Raw genomic sequence first — 18684 nt, 5'->3', positions numbered from 1 at the left:
AATTCCTAAAGTGGGTCACAAGATTTACTTCCTTAATCATCACAGGACCAACCTCAGAAAGAAGGTCCAAGCATGGTGGTAGAATCTCTTTGGAAGCATGGATTGAGCCATACTAAACCAATAGGAGCAGTTTTAACATGGCAGGAGCAATTTTACCATGGCAAGTTTTCATCTTCCACTCAATGAACAATTTATTAAATCAACCACAACAAAACACAATATAACAATCAAAAGGTAGAGAACAACACCAAAACAATAATTTATCAAATTAACAAGTTAATAAGATGAATTAACATTTTAAACTACAGCAAACTAACAACAAAATAAGAACTAGAAAACATACTAACCATGAAAACAACAATAAAAAAATAGCTGAATAATTAATACAAGAAAGAACAAGAAGAAGGAAAAAAAATAGGGTGGAGCAGTTCTGAAATTCAAACAGTACAGGGAAAGGGAGGAGCTTTAAATCGCGACGGAGATGGCTGAATGGAGGCAGACAATGGCGGAACGGTGGCCGAAAGGCCGCGGAACAGAGGCTGAACAGAGGCTCGAACACGCGGCGTAGAGGACTGAACAGAGGGCTAAGCAGCTCGAACAAGGGTTGGCCAAAAAGGGCAGAACAAGGGTTGGCCAAAAAACAGACGCAGAAGCTTGGCCAAAAAGGAGGCAGATGCGCGGCGAACAAGGGCGACGTTACGCCGAAGCTGTAGCAGCGGCGGTGGCTGGACGTTGAGGAACGGCGACGAGAGATGGCTGCTTCGGTGCTTCCTCCAAGCTGCGTTCGAGTTCTCTTCTGTCTTCTCTGCGTTCTTCAGTGTGTTCGTTCAGAGGCCAGAGAGAGGGAAGTGAGGGAGTGAGGAGGAGCTCGATGAGAGGAAGGAGGAGAGCGGCTGAGTGAGACTGATGAGAGAGGAGAGGCCAAGAAGGTGCTGCTCGTTTTGGTTACTGGTTAGGGTTCCTCTAACCAACGGCACCGTTTTGAGCAAATTTTAAAAAATTGGTTGGGTATCAGTTCGGTTCGACCGACCGGTTTTCGATCGGTTCGACGGTCCAACGACGGTTTTTGAATTTTTTGGTTTTGATATATGACCGATTTGTTCTTTATATCGGTTCTTGGTCCGAATTGGTTTTCAAAATCTTGGTTTGAACCACTTTTCTCCTCGGTTCACGATTTGACCGGTTCGACCAGTCGATTCGAACCGTTTTCAGAACTTTACATTTTTCCCTTATTCCAAAAATACGGCCAGGTGACGGTTCGGTTCGACTGACCAATTTTTGACCGGTTCGACGGTTCAAATGCGGTTTTTGAAATTGGGAGTTTTAACATTGTCCGAGTTGTTTTTTGTAGCGGTTCATGGTTCAATCGGTTCAACTGGCTGGTCCGAACCGATTTTCAAAAGATAGATTATAACCATTCTCTCATGTTGTTTTTATTTTAAAATGCTTAATATATTTTAGTATCAAATTTTCAATTAAACTTACAACACAGAAGTGGTTCAAGAAATCTAAATGTTAGAGTGAAAATTAAGCTTCACCTAAATCCAACTAAAATCGAACGAAAGATAGAAACATTAATTTTCAACAAGAGTTCATAAAAAATATAGTGCATAATAATTTTTTAAGTAAAAGAGATGAAACTAACAAGTCTTAGTAGTAAATATAAATTAAACATGACTACATGACAATTACGATTATTTAATTTTTGTTTGACTTCTTTTGTTTATACTTATTGTAATTTCTGGTAGCAGATTCAATGACATTATGCAGCATCAAGTTGTGGGGCCTTAGAATCAAATCCAACGCGAGTCGCATCCTTGTACCATCATTAACCTGAAAAATATAAATATTTTAGGTTACCAACAAAACCATACACATTAGCAATTGAAGTACTATTTTTTTTTAGCAAAAGAAAATTACATTTATTGTATAACTATACGTTTTCCTGTAGTTTGTCATCCAGGTTGCCACCCATATCCCACAATCATTATTGTGTTAAATAAGACGCGGTTAGCTTATGCAAATAAAAATTTTGAAAGAGGAAAACACAAATACAGATATTTCTTACAAGTCAGGAGCTTGTTCTCCTGTTTCTAGCATATCCACAAATGAAAAATCAAGTATCCTTGGTCTGAACGGAGTGTTGTATTTATAGAACGAGTCATACTTGAACATATTTTCCAAATATTTTGCCTATTTATATAGGAAAAAAATTAAATAAAGGACAATATTTGAAACCTAAAAAAAAATGTCATAAAAGTGAAAATGGGGAAAGTTAATTTACCAACTTTACTATACTCGATCTCTTTTGCTCTTTATCTGTAGCAATCGGTAGGGAGTCTAGCAGAATTGTTTAATAATTGCACAAATAAAAAACAACCATATACCAATGTGCGTTGTTCTCGTTGACAGGTAAAAAAATCTAGTACCAACTTTCACGTATTAGAATATTACTAGATAAAATTTTTTTAAAAAAAAATAAAAGGTATAGATCAGTTCATAAAGATAAATGCCAAAGTGTATAGATAGTTGGTGATATGTTATGCTTTCTTATTCAATGACTACTTGTTATGTTGATACCTCAACTTGAAAACAACACTAGATCCCGTTTATGGCTCGTTCAACAAGAAGAATCTGTTGCTAAGAGAGCTCTCTTACAACAGATGAACGCAACGCTGCCTAAGATTAAATCGAAAAGGTCATCTTGCAAGGTTCAGGTTCATGTTCAGTTAGCATAATACCACAGAATGATCAACATTTTCTATCTTAACATTCTTTTGAAATTGATAATCATTTATCTCCTGACATTTCTAAATTAGAATCTGAGGTGTTAAGTGATCCTGTTAACCTCAAAGTCAAAATTTAATATTTAGATATTTCTTTTTACTATTTAACTTTTGAGTTTGTATTTTGATAAGATCATATGAATTTAGTTGATGATTTTTTGTGTAGTGTTTTAAATTTAGAAGATATTTTAGGATGTTTATTTATAATTTATTTATTATTTTATTTTATAGCGATTTTTCTGGTTGAACCATCAGTTGAACCGATTGGATCAGTAAACTAATAAATCAGTAATTAGAACGGTTTGATGATCGGTCCAATTTTTAAAATTTTATTTACAAGTATAAAATAACAGTAACTAGAACGGTTGATGATCGGTCCGGTTTTTAGAACCTTATTTACAAGTATAAAATAACAATTGTTGTTTTCAGAAATCAAAATCTCCTCCTTGATAGATACCCTATGGCCCTTTCTCCCTCTGAAAACTTGGAAAGAAGTATAGAATTCAAAAACCCAACCCTAAACCCTCTTCGATACCTAGCCACGGGTGGAACTGCCGTTGTCGCCATCACTTCTCATTCTTCCGTCGCCGCCACTTCCCTTCCTCCCTCGCCGCCGGTAAGCACTGCTGCTTCAATATATTCTTGCTTGTTTTGTAATAATGCTGATTCTGAGTTGCTGAGATAATGATACTGAATTAATGATTTTGTTAATTTTTGCTTATTCTGAGTTGCTTATTTTCTGAAATAATATTGTTGCTGGATTTCTGATTTTCTAATTTCATGAGTTAATTTTATTGATGGTTAATTTATTTAATTTGTTGAATGCTGGTGCGATTCTAAATTCAATTTAATTTTCATTCTGAGTTTCGAATTGGATTCAATTTAGTTTTTGTTGCTTATGTGTTGAAAAAGTGGCATTATTCTTTACAATAAACGGTACCTGAAGCCTGCAGTGCGATGAGTGAATCCATGTTTATGGCTCTGCTGTGTTAAACCCTCCCAAAACCCCCTTCAAAATCAACCTCACACCCGCTCTTCCGCCTCCCCCAACCTCCTCCGCACTCACTTTCAAACCAAACAACAACTTCCCCACACTCTCCGCCGCAGCACAACCACAACAACAAGAACACGCCGCTCTGCTCGACACTCTTCGCAACAGCACACGCAAGAACCAAGTGCTCCAATCCATCAGAACCACCTCCCCCTTCAACTGCCTCTCCGAAACAAATCTTCGCCATACGGTTCTTGCCCTCACCTCCAAAACCAGGGGAAAGGTGCATATTTCCTTCTTTAATCCCTCTCCAATTTATCTACTCATTAATACAAATGAATGGAAGTCGAGATTTCTAGTAAAATTGCAACAGTAATATAAAAGCAGAAAACATTGTACTAAAAAAAATCATTTGAAAAATTGATGAATTTGGTTACTTGTGGTCTTATGGCACAGGTTAGAGACATATATGATAGTGGAGAGTACCTTGTTTTGGTTACTACTGATCGCCAGAGTGCATTTGATAGAATCCTTGCTTTAATTCCCTTCAAGGGACAGGTTTTGTGTTCTTATTCTCTAACCTTGTTCTTTGTATGAACAGTTTACTTGGTTGATCATGGATCACACTCAATGTTCTTTATTCCCACTTGCAGGTTCTTAACCAGACAAGCTTGTGGTGGTTTGAGGGAACCCAGCATATAACTGCTAATGCCGTTGTGTCCACTCCTGATCCTAATGTTACCATAGCAAAGAAATGTTCTGTTTTCCCTGTTGAGTTTGTTGGTGAGTATTTTGTTAACTGGTATTTCGGATTGGTGCTTGCATACACATTTTATCAAATGATTTCAATGGCTATGAATTGGCATATATGTTTGGTATAGGTTGTGGAGGAGGAGTTAGTTTGCTGGAAATGATAGCTTGAAAAGTACGATAGAAATAGAATATATTTCCCTGGAGCAACTGGGATAAAAGTAAACATTGCATTTATCATTAAGTGCTCTAAGTTTATTCATGCTACCCAAACTTCAACATGCTATGCTCATTCTTTATTCATGTTGCTATTCATATTATCAAAATATTTTCTTTACAAAAGCGGAGATGAGGATTCTAGAAACTGTTTGTTGACACTTTATTCATGCTGGTTGGTTTACCTCTCAAACTCAGGTCATGAATGAGTCTCAAGCGAGAAACAAGAATGAAGAGATAATAGCAAAGGTCACAAACTGGAGCACCCCTAAGGAGCACACCCCTCTGAAGAGCCTCTTAGGTGAGGCTGCTCACAGCCACAGCCCAAGTTCTCCAAAATTGGAAGAAAACTTGGCAAGCAGAAAGAATGGTAAACTTCCACAAAACAATGGTTCTGATTGACAACTGTTAACTCCATTCTAGGTCCTGATTCGCCTTCAGCTCAAGCTCTGATAAACGACGCTGCAAAAGAATAGAACTCACCGGCAAGATATCCTACGGAAATGAAGAGGGAAAAGAGGAAAGCCAAGAGCAGACCATATTGGATACAATTAGTATGTTGCTCATCAGTGGATCTTCAGAGAAGGCAAAAAAACTGCCATATGATGGTTATGGTTATAGTTATAGTTATTTTCATGCTATTTGGGGTATTGTCTGCTTCTAGAGTTGAGATACATCCTTTGATCATGCGTCTCATTCTATTGAACTGGGTAGCCTCCAAGAAGTTTGGTTGTATATTTGAAGCATGTTCAGTTGCCATTACTGTTTATGATACATTATCATGGCTTTGATGCCTTGTTATATATTGAAAATTAAGAAAACGTTGTGATCTTGTGAGCTTTACAAGTAGGGAGGATTTTAGTCCAATATGTAAGGACTCAACCTTTTATTATTGTTGTGTTTTGAACTTCTATCCAAAAACTGTTAGACGATTTGAAGTACATAAATAAATAAATACTGTCCATAATAAGCTCGTTATTTGGTCCATAAAAATACATGTGAAGCAGAAGAAAATAAATTCATAATCATAACCTTTTTCTTCATATGTGCAACTGATATAAGAATAATCCAATGTATATACATGTAAGCAGAAGAACATCTCAACCTTGTGAACATTGAACCATTACGTTCTAAATCCAGAAGTTCATTAATCATTTAATTGCACGTATAACATTGTAGTTTGGAGCTTATAGTCACCATCTCCCCGCAATTTTCTTACTACCGAAAAGTAAAAGTTTCTCCATGCCAATCAAGCATGCATTCAATCTTATAACGTAAAAAGTTTCTCCATTGCCAATCAAGCATGCATTCAATCTTATAACAGGGAAGATTATCGACATGACTGATCTCACATATAGATACAACTGATAAACTACATACATCATAAGAACAAACAATGTTATTCAACCAACTTAACATAGAATCACTTGGTTATTATTCTCATCAAACTCATTGTGCTATTTTACAAATGTCTTCATATTCCACAGCTTTGAGTACCCTGCCATCATAGGCACCTCTCTCTATCTGCACCTTTGCACAAAAATGATCCATATCCATTCCCAAAAGTTTCGCAGTTGATCCACGATATGCACCATTGACAATTTTTACACGGCCCCCAACTTGTGGAATCACAGTTTCAAGCTCTTCCTGATCGACTCTCAGCACATGCTTGCTTTCAAGCATCTCAATTTCCCCAACATATTTGTCAATCGCCTTTCTCAACACACTCTTTTGCTTGTAGTACCCCTTCACTGCCAAGGCCTTGCTCATAAATTGCAGGCTATTATATGCTTTCAAGTTTCAATAAAATTCCAAACTTTTCCACAATTGGATTTACTATTAAAGGAAAACAGTCCTATAAATCACAATCACACGTAGGATTGTGAACTACACATCATCACAATTTGTTCAGAAGCTTAGCATCAAAATATCAACCACATCAAACACTCAATTATTTCTGCTCTGTGGTCATACAACATTCATTTTGTAATAGACAGTCACAACTAATCTTTGCAACCAATACTCACCGTTTCAGGATTTGTGTCCAAAATTCTACATATCAATGATTTTGCCCCTACAGGAAACCAAGAAGGGCATGAAAAGCCTGCTTTATTAATCTGCAAGAGTTAACAAGAAAACCAAGGAAAGTTCATTAGCATTGCTAACAATCCGACATCTTATTTGATGAAAAACACTCTTGCTTCTGCTTGAGAAGAGAAGAGGTAGCTACAAAAACTTGTAGCCTGACACTACTGCACTTAGCACCTATCAAATGATGGAGAAAAGACTAATATAGATGAAAAATATTTGTTTCCAGCCCCCACTAATTGCTGCTCTAGCACTCCTACAATACAAAGTGAATAAACAGATCGAACCAAATTTACATCCAAACAAAATACAAAAATGATATTTGCTAAGAAGTTCATCCAGATAAAACCAGGCATTACTATGTATTATCATCCTAAATTTCTAGATAATACTAACTGATGAATGCCACTACGAGCAAAATAAATATTTAAGACAAATATTTTGACTACAGTTCAATCTAGTCAAAATTGAAAAATATATATTTAACAAGTTTGAATTCTGAAATTTTAGTCTCGTACTAAAACAGCACACTGGCTCAAACTTGAATGAAATTACACCATGGCAAGGTTTCCCCCAATTCGAAGATTATATTTGAGTGAATATGCCTCAGTTCTCAGCAGTCACACCACCCACAGCAAACTAAATTACATATTCTGCTAACAAATTTACAAATTAAAGGCGGATTGGGATATAACACAACATTGGAATGGAAAATAATAATAAACAAAATTATTTACACACATTTACGAAGATCATATTATTTGACAAAGCCTCCAATAAATACGCATGATTACTCCCAGTCAGGTGCAGCCCTTCTAACATGGAGGCTAATGAATGAGTTGCATACACTACCAGCAATTCAGCAGAAATTCACCTTACCAGTATGTTTCAGATTTATTCACAGCGGCAATGAAGCGTAGTAACAGGTTTAGTTACCCAACCACCAAACTATCTCATTGGCCGAGGTATTGCATGATCATCCAACAGCAAGAAATAAGCATGGCTTTCCTTAGACATGTATCATGCACTCTTCTGAGCTGGAGACAACCAATGAAATCAAGAGAGGGGTGGTGAGGGACAACTGTAGATTCATCTTGCTTGAGTGTTCTCATCAGCATAGATACAGACACATGCATCTGCAGCACCAGCAGCAAGCAAGACTTGGTATGGGTGGAAATTAAGGCAGCTGACAGATCCAATTTTCTGAGCCATAAGGGTAGGATAGTATCGAATAGTGCCTAGTTGATCTCCTTCAAGGCTGAAAACTTTAATAAGTTGCTTGGCTGAGCCACTGGCAATGATTGGAGCGTGTCTACGTACAGCTAAAGCTGTGAGTGAGCCCCGGTGAGCTTCAATGGTAAGATAGGCGCTACTATGATTTCTTATATCAAGGAATTGAATATCTCCAGCCTGAGAAGCACTAACAATCTAAAGAGGAACACAAATACAACATAATTTCATCATCCTTTTCATATCAAATCCATAGATTGTTATTGAATTCCTACCAAGACGGACAACATTATATGAAAAAGAAAGCAAAAAATAGTAAAGATCATCTTACCTTTCTTGGGTCTAGTCCAGGTTGAAAGCCAATCCCCACCACCTTTTCTACTCTCTGTGTATGTGGTCGTAATCCACAGATAAGCCTAAGAAGCAACATTGTCAGTAGCCATAGTTAGAAAAACAGTAACTATAGTCAGATTTATACAAGATTGCAGTGATTATATAGCTGATAAATGACTATAATTCTGAGTAATGTTCTCAGTGCTAACAACAACAGCATAAGTGTTCCTATGAACTTGAAGCATGTCCTTAGCAAGATCAATGGCTATAACTCCTGCACTACAACCCATACCACCCAAATTGAAGCTTCTAATGTTACCCCTAAGCTTGTACTTGTTCACAATCATTGCAGAAAGTGAAGGAGTTGGGTTAAACAAACTGCAATTCACAACAAGAACACCAATATCCTTAGGCTTAATCTTTGTATTAGCAGAGAGATTATCCAAAGCACCAAACATAACATTCTCAGCTTCTTCTCTTGCAGCAGCCATGGAAGGAGTTGGAGGGATATGATGCATGGCTTCGGGTACATACTGACCGTCGAAGTCTAAGGTTTTTTTCTTGGTTGAGCTTCTGCTCTCTGAACTCGAAGGAAGGAAACTGGAATGGAGATGGGTTTTTTTACTGAGCAGTCTGAGAAGAGAGGGGCAGAATCGTGACGGAGACAGAAGCCAGGCGACGAACACAACTCAGAAGACGGTGGTGGGTTGGAAGAATCTGCGACGACCAGACGAAGACGATGGTGACTGAGCGCCCGACGGACGGCGGCAAGAGCGCGATGGAGCAGATGAATACCAGGAACTGACGCGCCGAGGTCGAGGAAGAAGAAGCTGCGATTCTTGAAGGAGGAAGAAGCACGGACGACCAGACGACGATGGTAGTGCCTGAGAGCGACGGACGGCAGCAGTCCTTGCGGCGGTGGTGGAGAAGTTAGGGTTTAGGGGAGAAGTTGTTAAGATAGGGGTATTCAGAGGGTATTTTTGTCTAATCAAATAAAGGAAGGATGTTTAAGTCTTTTCATTAAAATTAAATAAAATTTATTTTTTATTTTTATTTAATTAAAAGGATATTTTAGTAAAAGTGGTGATATATTATATATTTAAAAAAGAAAAAATTAAATGCTGACGTGGAAAATAAATTCCACTTGTTTAATTGTTATTTGTCCACATTTTAAACGTATCGGTACATATTAATTTATCATCGTACCGTAGCAAACACCATATTTTTATGATGGTAAGCGATGAGAGTGAATCTTTTTCATTTTTTTAATTAAAAATTTAAAGTATCATTTTTAATCTTTTAACATTTTGTTTCTTATAATTTTTTTCTTGGTCCTCCTCCTACTTATAAATATATGATGAAAAATTATATTTTAATTTTTAAAAGAAAAAAATTGAGGAGATTCCGTATGTATTTATTAGATTGGTTTTTGTCGAACTGAAATTTGAACAAAAATAATTTTCTAGAATTGATTTTAGGTTTAAGTGAGTTTATATTAATATAATTTATATTTGATAATTTTATACTAAAAATTAATTTTGATAAAATAAATATTGTTTGAATAATATTAGTTAAAATTATTTTTACATAGATAATTATTTAAAAAAATATGATATTAAATTATAATATTATTTTTCTAAGCGTATTTAATTTTTTAAATAGTTTGTTTGGTGAATTTTTTATATAATATTTTTTAGTACTTTTTTTTAGTGTACTATAATTTTTTATTATTATTATTTATGATTAATTTTTTATTTAATTTACTCTACTTAATAAGATTAATAAATTATATTATAAAAAATAAATTAATATACAAAAACTACAACTATAAAAATATACAATGTTAAACTAAAAAAATTAACAAAAAATAAAAATAGTAAATAAAAAAACATATAAAAAATAATAAGAATTTTATAAATAAAATAATAATATATATAAAAAGTAGGATTAGTAGAAGGAAAATAAAAATTTAAAATTAATTGTTGAACACTAATTAATAAACACAAATTAAATTTTGTTGCTTCTTGTAAGGTTTCACATCGGTTGGGAAGGGGAATGAAGTATGACTTATAAGGGTGTGGATACTTCTCCCTAGCATGACGTGTTTTAACGAGTGAGTGTGGGGGGCTTCAGCTATCATCCCTATCGTCAAAGGTAAAACCGTGAGGCCTTGTGTGCCAAAGCGGACAATATCGTGCTAGCGGGTGGTCTGGGCTGTTACAGATGGTATCAGAGCCAGAACCCAGATCGATGTGCCAGCGAGGGTGCTGGACTCCCTTAGGGGGTGGATTGTAAGGTCTCACATCGGTTGTGGAGGGGAATGAAGCATGCCTTATAAGGGTGTGGATACCTCTCCCTAGCATGACGCGTTTTGACGAGTGAATGTGGGGGTTTCGGCTATCATCCCTATCGTCAAAGGCAAAATCATGAGATCTTGTGTGCCAAAGCAGACAATATCGTGCTAGCGGGTGGTCTGGACTGTTACACTTCTTATAAACTTGAATTTAAATATAAAATCACATCCATGTTTACCATAAAAAAAAACTAAAAATTACAACGTTCAAAAACTTAAACGTAATTTTTTTTTTCAAATACCAAAATAAACACACCCTAAAAGTAACTCATAACTTCCTTTTCCTTTTTTTATCAATAAGGATCTTGATATTAATAAAACACTTTTTTTTTCAGTGTCCACATTAATAAAACACTTATTAAGTGATAAACCCATATTTTGTGATATATTTTGTGCTTAGTTTGAGTGATTTATTCAATCCTTCACCCACTTATTCATATTAATTGCATGGTTTTACTTTTCCTTCCTTATTATGTGATGTATGTGAAAAATATGTTTCCTATGCTTTAAAATTAATTATTTTAATTACCTTTATTTTCCATTCGATGCCATGATTAGTGTGTTGAATAGTTCAGATCTTCTAAGGCAGGAATGACTTAAAGGATGAAAAAGGAAACATACAAAAATGGAAGGAAAGCGTAAAAGGGAGTTTTGGAGAAACTGGCATCCACGTGATCGCATGGATGACGCGACCGCGTGCCAAGAGCGAAGAAGCATCGACGCGGCCGCATGACTGACGCGACCGCGCACCTAAAGAAGAACACCTATGACGCGGTCGCATGACTGACACGACCGCGCGACAAGAAAAATTCCAATTGACGCGACCGCGTGACCCACGCGGACGCGTGACAGAGGCCACGCACCAGAAATTGCAGAAAAAGCTCATAGTGAATTCTGAAGCCCTTTTTGGCCCAAATCCAAGTCTAGAAGGCATAGACCAGAGGTTATGAAGTGGGGGAATGCATCCATTCAAGGAGAGTCTCCAATTTTAGTCACTTTCCATGATTTAGGTTTAGTTGGAGAGAGGTTCTCTCCTCTCTCTTTAGGATTAGAATTTAGATTTAGGATTTTATTTGCTTGAGGATTATCTTTTTATCAGGTTCAATATTCCTTTTTCATTACTTGTTTTCTCAATTTAGTTTATGAATTCTTCTATGTTACAGATTACTCTTTCGAATTAATGTTATTTGAGGTATTTCAGTTAATATTGCTTTCTTTTATTTATATTATTGATTATTCCCAATCTGAAGACATTTTTATTCCAGTAGATTTAATTCCTTTTCCTTTTGGTCTTGGTTAAGAAATCAGTAACTCAGGAGTTATCTTTAGCTCAACATAATTGATAACTGTTATCTTTGCTAATTGAACTGAACTTCAATAATCCCAACCTTTTCTTAGGAAATAAATAGGATTCGAAGGTCAAACTAATTAGTCCCTTGACTTTCCTTTGCTTTAGCAAAGGTTAACTAAGTGGAATTAAGATTCAACTTTCATTATTATTGATAAGAATAACTAAGTCTGGAATTCCAATTTCTCATACCTTGCCAAAGGGTTTGCTTTACAGTATTTATTTATTTTAATTGCCATTTAAATTATTTGCCATATTAATTCTTCATTCTCAACCCCCAATTTACAATCTCCATAACCAATAATAAGAACATACTTCCCTGCAATTCCTTGAGAAGACGACCCAAGGTTTAAATACTCGGTTATCAATTTTAAAAGGGTTTGTTACTTGTGACAACCAAAACTTTTGTACAAAGGGATTTCTGTTGGTTTAGAAACTATATCTACAACGCGACTATTTTTATAAAATTCTTTACTAGCAAAAATCCTAACGTCATTAAGCTAAATGTTCATTTATCCTGTCCAATAATTACAATTGTAAGGACAAAAACTAAAAGCAGACACAAAAGACAAAAAGCATAGGTTTAGCTATATATCAACATTATAATCAAAACTATAGATAATCACGAAACGATAGTTATTCATTCAAGTGTTTAAATTAAAGGCAATCCAAATTTAATGTCCGGCTTCTGCAACACTTGTCTAATAGCTTAGTCCGTTCAGATCGTGATAGAGTGGCCCTAGAAATATTGTCGAAAGCGTTGTGTGATCGGTGCAAAGGTGAGTTTTTTAAGTCTGGAGTAGCGTGTTTTGACATTTTGAAGGACCTTACTTATAAAGTATACGAAAATCTGTATTTTTTGCTTGTCTTCTCACATTGTCACTAGCGCTTCCTTCGTCATAGATAGGTAGAGATAGAATGTCTCTCTCGTTCTTAGTTTTGAGAGTATGGGAGGCTCTGTTAACACTCTTTTGAAGTGTTGGAAGACTTCTTCGCATTCGGGTTCCATTTAAAGCTTATAATACCCTTTTTCATGAGTCTGAAAAAAGGGATGGCTTTCTGGGCCGAGGCTTCGAGGAAGCGTAAAAGAGCGGCGAGTTGCCCGATCAATCTTTAGACATCACTGAGACTTAAGGGGCTGCTTATCTCGAGGATGGCCTTACACTTTTCCAGGTTTGCTTCTACTCCACGTTGGGTAATCATGAAACATAGGAACTTTTTTACTTCCATTCTAAAGGCGCACTTCATCAGGTTAAAGGACATCTGGTGCTTCCTCAAGGTGTCTAGTATGAGTTTGAGGTCGTCAATCAGGTCTTCACCAGTTTGTGTCATTGCTAGCATGTCGTTAATATAGACCTCGAGTTTGGACCCAGAGAGGTTCTTAAAGATTTTGGTGACGAGAGTTTGGTAGGTGGTCCCGGTGTTCTTTAACCTGAAGGACATGACTGTGTAGAAGTACGTGCCGTCGAGGGTTACAAACGTGATTTTCTGCTTGTCTGATTAGTGCATGGGTATCTGGTTGTACCCATAATATGTGTCCATGAAGTTGGGGTACTGGTGTCCTGAGGTAGCATCTACTAGTCTATCAATGTTTGGCAGGGAAAAGGCGTCCTTACATCAGTTGGGGAGGAGAACGAAGCATGCCTTATAAGGGTGTGGATACCTCTCCTTAGCATGACGCGTTTTGATGAGTGAGTGTGGGGGGCTTCGGCTATCATCCATATTGTCAAAGGCAAAACCGTGAGGTCTTGTGTGCCAAAGCAGACAATATCGTTCTAGCGGGTGGTCTGGGCTGTTACACTTCTTATAAACTTGAATTTAAATATAAAATCACATCCGTGTTTACCATAAAAAAAACAAACTAAAAATTACAACGTTCAAAAACTTAAACGTAATTTTTATCTTTCAAATACCAAAATAAACACACCCTAAAAGTAACTCATAACTTCCTTTTCCTTTTTTATCAATAAGGATCTTGATATTAATAAAACACTCTTTTTTTTTTTCAGTGTCCACATTAATAAAACACTTATTAAGCTAAATGTTCATTTATCCTGTCCAATAATTACAATTGTAAGGACAAAAACTAAAAGCAGACACAAAAGACAAAAAGTATAAGTTTAGCTATATATTAACATTATAATCAAAACTATAGATAATCACGAAACAATAATTATTCATTCAAGTGTTTAAATTAAAGGCAATCCAAATTTAAGGTCCGGCTTCTGCAACACTTGTCTAATAGCTTAGTCCGTTCAGACCGTGATAGAGTGGCCCTAGAAATATTGTCGAAAGCGTTGTGTGATCGGTGCAAAGGTAAGTTTTTTTAAGTCTGGAGTAGCGTGTTTTGACGTTTTGAAGGACCTTACTTAAAAAATATACGAAAATATGTGTTTTTAGCTTGTCTTCTCACATTGTCACTAGCGCTTCCTTCGTCATAGATAGGTAGAGATAAAATGTCTCTCTCGTTCTTAGTTTTGAGAGTATGGGGGCTCCGTTAACACTCTTTTGAAGTGTTGGAAGACTTCTTCGCATTCGGGTTCCATTTAAAGCTTATACCCTTTTTCATGAGTTTGAAAAAAGGGATGGCTTTCTGGGCCGAGGCTTCGAGGAAGCGTAAAAGAGCGGCGAATTGTCCGATCAATCTTTAAACATCACTGAGACTTGAGGGGCTGCTTATCTCAAGGATGGCCTTACACTTTTCCAGGTTTGCTTCTACTCCACGTTGGGTAATCATGAAACTTAGGAACTTTTTGACTTCCATTCTAAAGGCGCACATCGTCGGGTTAAAGGGCATCTGGTGCTTCCTCAAGGTGTCTAGTATGAGTTTGAGGTCGTCAATTAGGTCTTCACCAGTTTGTGTAATTGCTAGCATGTCGTTAATATAGACCTTGAGTTTGGACCCAGAGAGGTCCTTAAAGATTTTGGTGACGAGAGTTTGGTAGGTGGTCCCGGTGTTCTTTAACCCGAAGGGCATGACTGTGTAGAAGTACGTGCTGTCGAGGGTTATAAACGCAGTTTTCTGCTTGTCTGATTAGTGCATGGGTATCTGGTTGTACCCATAATATGTGTCCATGAAGTTGGGGTACTGGTGTCCTGAGGCAGCGTCTACTAGTCTATCAATGTTTGGCAGGGAAAAGGCGTCCTTTAGACAAGCTTTATTCAAGTTCGTGTAATCGACGCACATTCTCCACTTAGCCTTTGTGTTTTATACTAGCACAACATTGGCCAACTAGGTCGTGTAGGGGAGTTTCCGGATGAAACCTGATTTGAGTAGGTTTTTGACTTGCCTCTCTGACTTCGACTGCTCGGTCAGCGGACATTTTCCTTCTCTTCTTTGCTACCGGCTTGGATTTGGGATCCACGGCCAAATGGTGAGACATTAGGTTAAGGTCTATGCCCGGCATGTCAGTCAGAGTGAATGCGAACAGCTCCTCATTTTGCTTCAGGAGTTCGACAAGGTCACATTTTAGATTAAAGGGTAGGTTTTTGTTGATGAATTTGAATTCGTCTTTGGTCTGCCCTATCTGCAGTTTTTCCATGTCCTTCTCTGGTTTTGGTCTGAGATGATTGTCCTGTCGTGCATCCAGATCGGCAAGGAAGATCCATGCCGCGTCTCTGTACCTTTTTCAGAGGGCTAGGCTGGTGTTGTCGCATTCAAGTGCGATTTTCCGATTCCCATGTATCGTTCCTATGGTACCGTTGTCGGCTTAGAACTTCAAGATTAGAAACTTGGTGAATATGATGGTGGATACGTCATAAATTATTTTCCTTCCCAGAAGGATGTTATAGGTTGTGGGGTCTTTTAGGACTACAAACACGGAGAGTACGATGTTTCTTTGGCACCCAGCTCCAATGGTGACCGGTGGGACGATGGACCTATTCGGTTTGAGAAAGTTATCTCTGATCCCAGTTACTCTGTTGCGGTGACTTTGGAGATTCTTGTTTCGAAGGCCTAGCTTGTCGAATGCACCTCTGAAAAGGATGTTGGAGTCGGCCCCGGTGTATACTAGTATCCGTTTTACTGGTCCAGTTTCGACTCTTGCCGAGATGAAAAAAAGGGCATCCTCCGCCGAGGTGCTGTGTTGGCAGTCATCGAGGGAAATGTGATTGCTACTGGGAGGAAAAAGGTTAATGTTTCGTTTTTCACGGCTAGCACCCTGAGGTCCTTTTTCAGTGCCGATTTGGATTTTTCTGGCACATCTTTCCCTGTGATCACATTTACTATTATGGTTGGGTCGGTTTCTAGACTTTCCTGGTGTGCTTGCCTCACTATCCTAAGATTGTGGCCTTTCCGTTCAAGTAATCTTTCTGTTTTGGCTTTTCTGAATTCTTGGATAATTTTGGCGAACTCAGGGAGCTTGCTGTCTTAGATGACTTGTTCAAGGGCATCTTTTAGATCAAATCAGTCCTGGATCTTGTGTTTGTATCCTCTATGATAGTCATAGTACAAGATTTTGTTACCGCCTGTTCGTTCCTTCAGCTATCGCGCATTTGGGAGAATCCCACGCTCCACTATTTGGGAGAATCTCATGCATGAGTGTGTGGAAGAAAAAGTGAATAATGGGTAGTTGATTTGCATTAGAATTCTATAGGTTGTTATATGATTAGGTAAGAGTTTAAGTTAATTAAATATTCAAATTCTACCTCACTTAACCATATACATCCTTACCTTGACTCTAGCCCCATTATAATCCTTGAAAAGTCTTCATGATACTTGTATGTATACATTGAATAATTTTCGATTGTTAGATGAGAAACAAGTCTTAGAAAGCAATATTAGAAGAGAATTAAGTGAATCAACCCTATACACTTGAATGATTAGAGAGCATACACATCTAGTGAGGGGTTTGATTGCTCAATTCTATATTTCCACCTGTTATTATCTCTTATCTTGCAAGTTATTATGCTCCTTTAAGAACTCAAATTGATTCATGGAAATTGCATTGAATGATATCTTGGTTAAGCCCTTGATTGTTTATATGTTTTCTTGAAAATTGATTTGTTTTGACTAAGTAGATAGATACATATAGGTAGATAAATAGAATAGATGTAGATATTTTTCTTTCAATAAATTTTGAACACCCTTTTATCTTATCTTTCTTGATGTTTAGCATGAGAACCTACTATTTTTAAAGTGTGGGGAGGTTGATAAATTCACATTTCATGGTATTTATATGCTTTAAATGAGTAGAATTCGTCAAATTTTCTCACGTTTATTCATAGAAACAGAATAGTTTTGTGAATTTCTCCTAATTGTACTTAATGATTAAAAATATGCTTTTTAGGCTTTTAAATTGCTAAATTTAATTCACTTTAATTCCATTTGATACCTTGATATGTTTGTTAAGTGATTTCAATCTTAGAAGGCAATGATGGCTTGAAGAAGTGAAGAAAAAGCATGCAAAAGTGGAGAATTCAGGAAGAAATGAAGATTGGAGTTCCTTATGGCCATGCGTACGCATGAATTTCAACTTGCACGTACGCATGCCTTATGCGTATGCATGAATCTCAAGTTGCGCATATGCATGGTAGATGCGTACACATGATTGTCAGCACGTGATTTACTTAAGTAAACACGTGGGTCGTGATTTAAGAACTTTCTTGGGCCTAATCCAACTCATTTCTGAAGTATTTGATACTGAATTCAAGAAGGATCAAGGAGAGAGCAGTTAGAATAGTTTTAAGCATTGTTGTCAAACTTGAGTTTACGAGTTTAGGTAGTTGATGAGCGGATAATTTATACGCTTTTTGGTATTATTTTTAGGTAGTTTTTAGTATAATCTAGTTACTTTTAGGGATATTTTCATTAGTTTTTATGTTAAATTTACATTTCTAGACTTTACTATGAGTTTGTGTGTTTTTCTATAATTTCAAGTAATTTCTGGCTGAAATTGAGGGACTTGAGCAAAACTCTGAAAAAGGCTGACAAAAGGACTGCTGATGCTGTTGGATTCTGACCTCCCTGCACTCGAAATGGATTTTCTGGAGCTACAGAACTCCAAATGGCGCGCTCTCAACGGCGTTGGAAAGTAGACATCCAGAGCTTTCCAGAAATATATAATAGTCCATACTTTATTCGGGAATTGACGACGTAAAGTGGCGCTCAACGCCAAGTACATGCTGCTGTCTGGAGTTAAACGCCAGAAACACGTCATAACCCGGAGTTGAACGCCAGAAACACGCAATAACTCGGCGTTCAACTCCAAGAAAAGCCTCAGCTCGTGGATAGATCAAGCTCAGCCCAAGCATACACCAAGTGGGTCCCGGAAGTGGATTTATGCATCAATTACTTACTCATGTAAACCCTAGTAGCTAGTTTATTATAAATAGGACTTTTTACTAGTGTATTAAGGATCTTTTTGGCCATTCGGTCTTTTGATCATTCAGGGGGCTGGCCATTCAGCCATGCCTGAACCTTTCACTTATGTATTTTCAACGGTGGAGTTTCTACACACCATAGATTAAGGGTGTGGAGCTCTGCTGTACCTCAAGTTTCAATACAATTACTATTATTTTCTATTCAATTCTCTTTTATCCTTATTCCAAGATATACATTGCACTTCAACTTGATGAATGTGATGATCCG

Source organism: Arachis stenosperma, chromosome 7 (assembly GCF_014773155.1).
Source record: "Arachis stenosperma cultivar V10309 chromosome 7, arast.V10309.gnm1.PFL2, whole genome shotgun sequence".
In the NCBI taxonomy this organism is placed as follows: Eukaryota; Viridiplantae; Streptophyta; class Magnoliopsida; order Fabales; family Fabaceae; genus Arachis; species Arachis stenosperma.
This window is presented reverse-complemented; position numbering follows the sequence as displayed.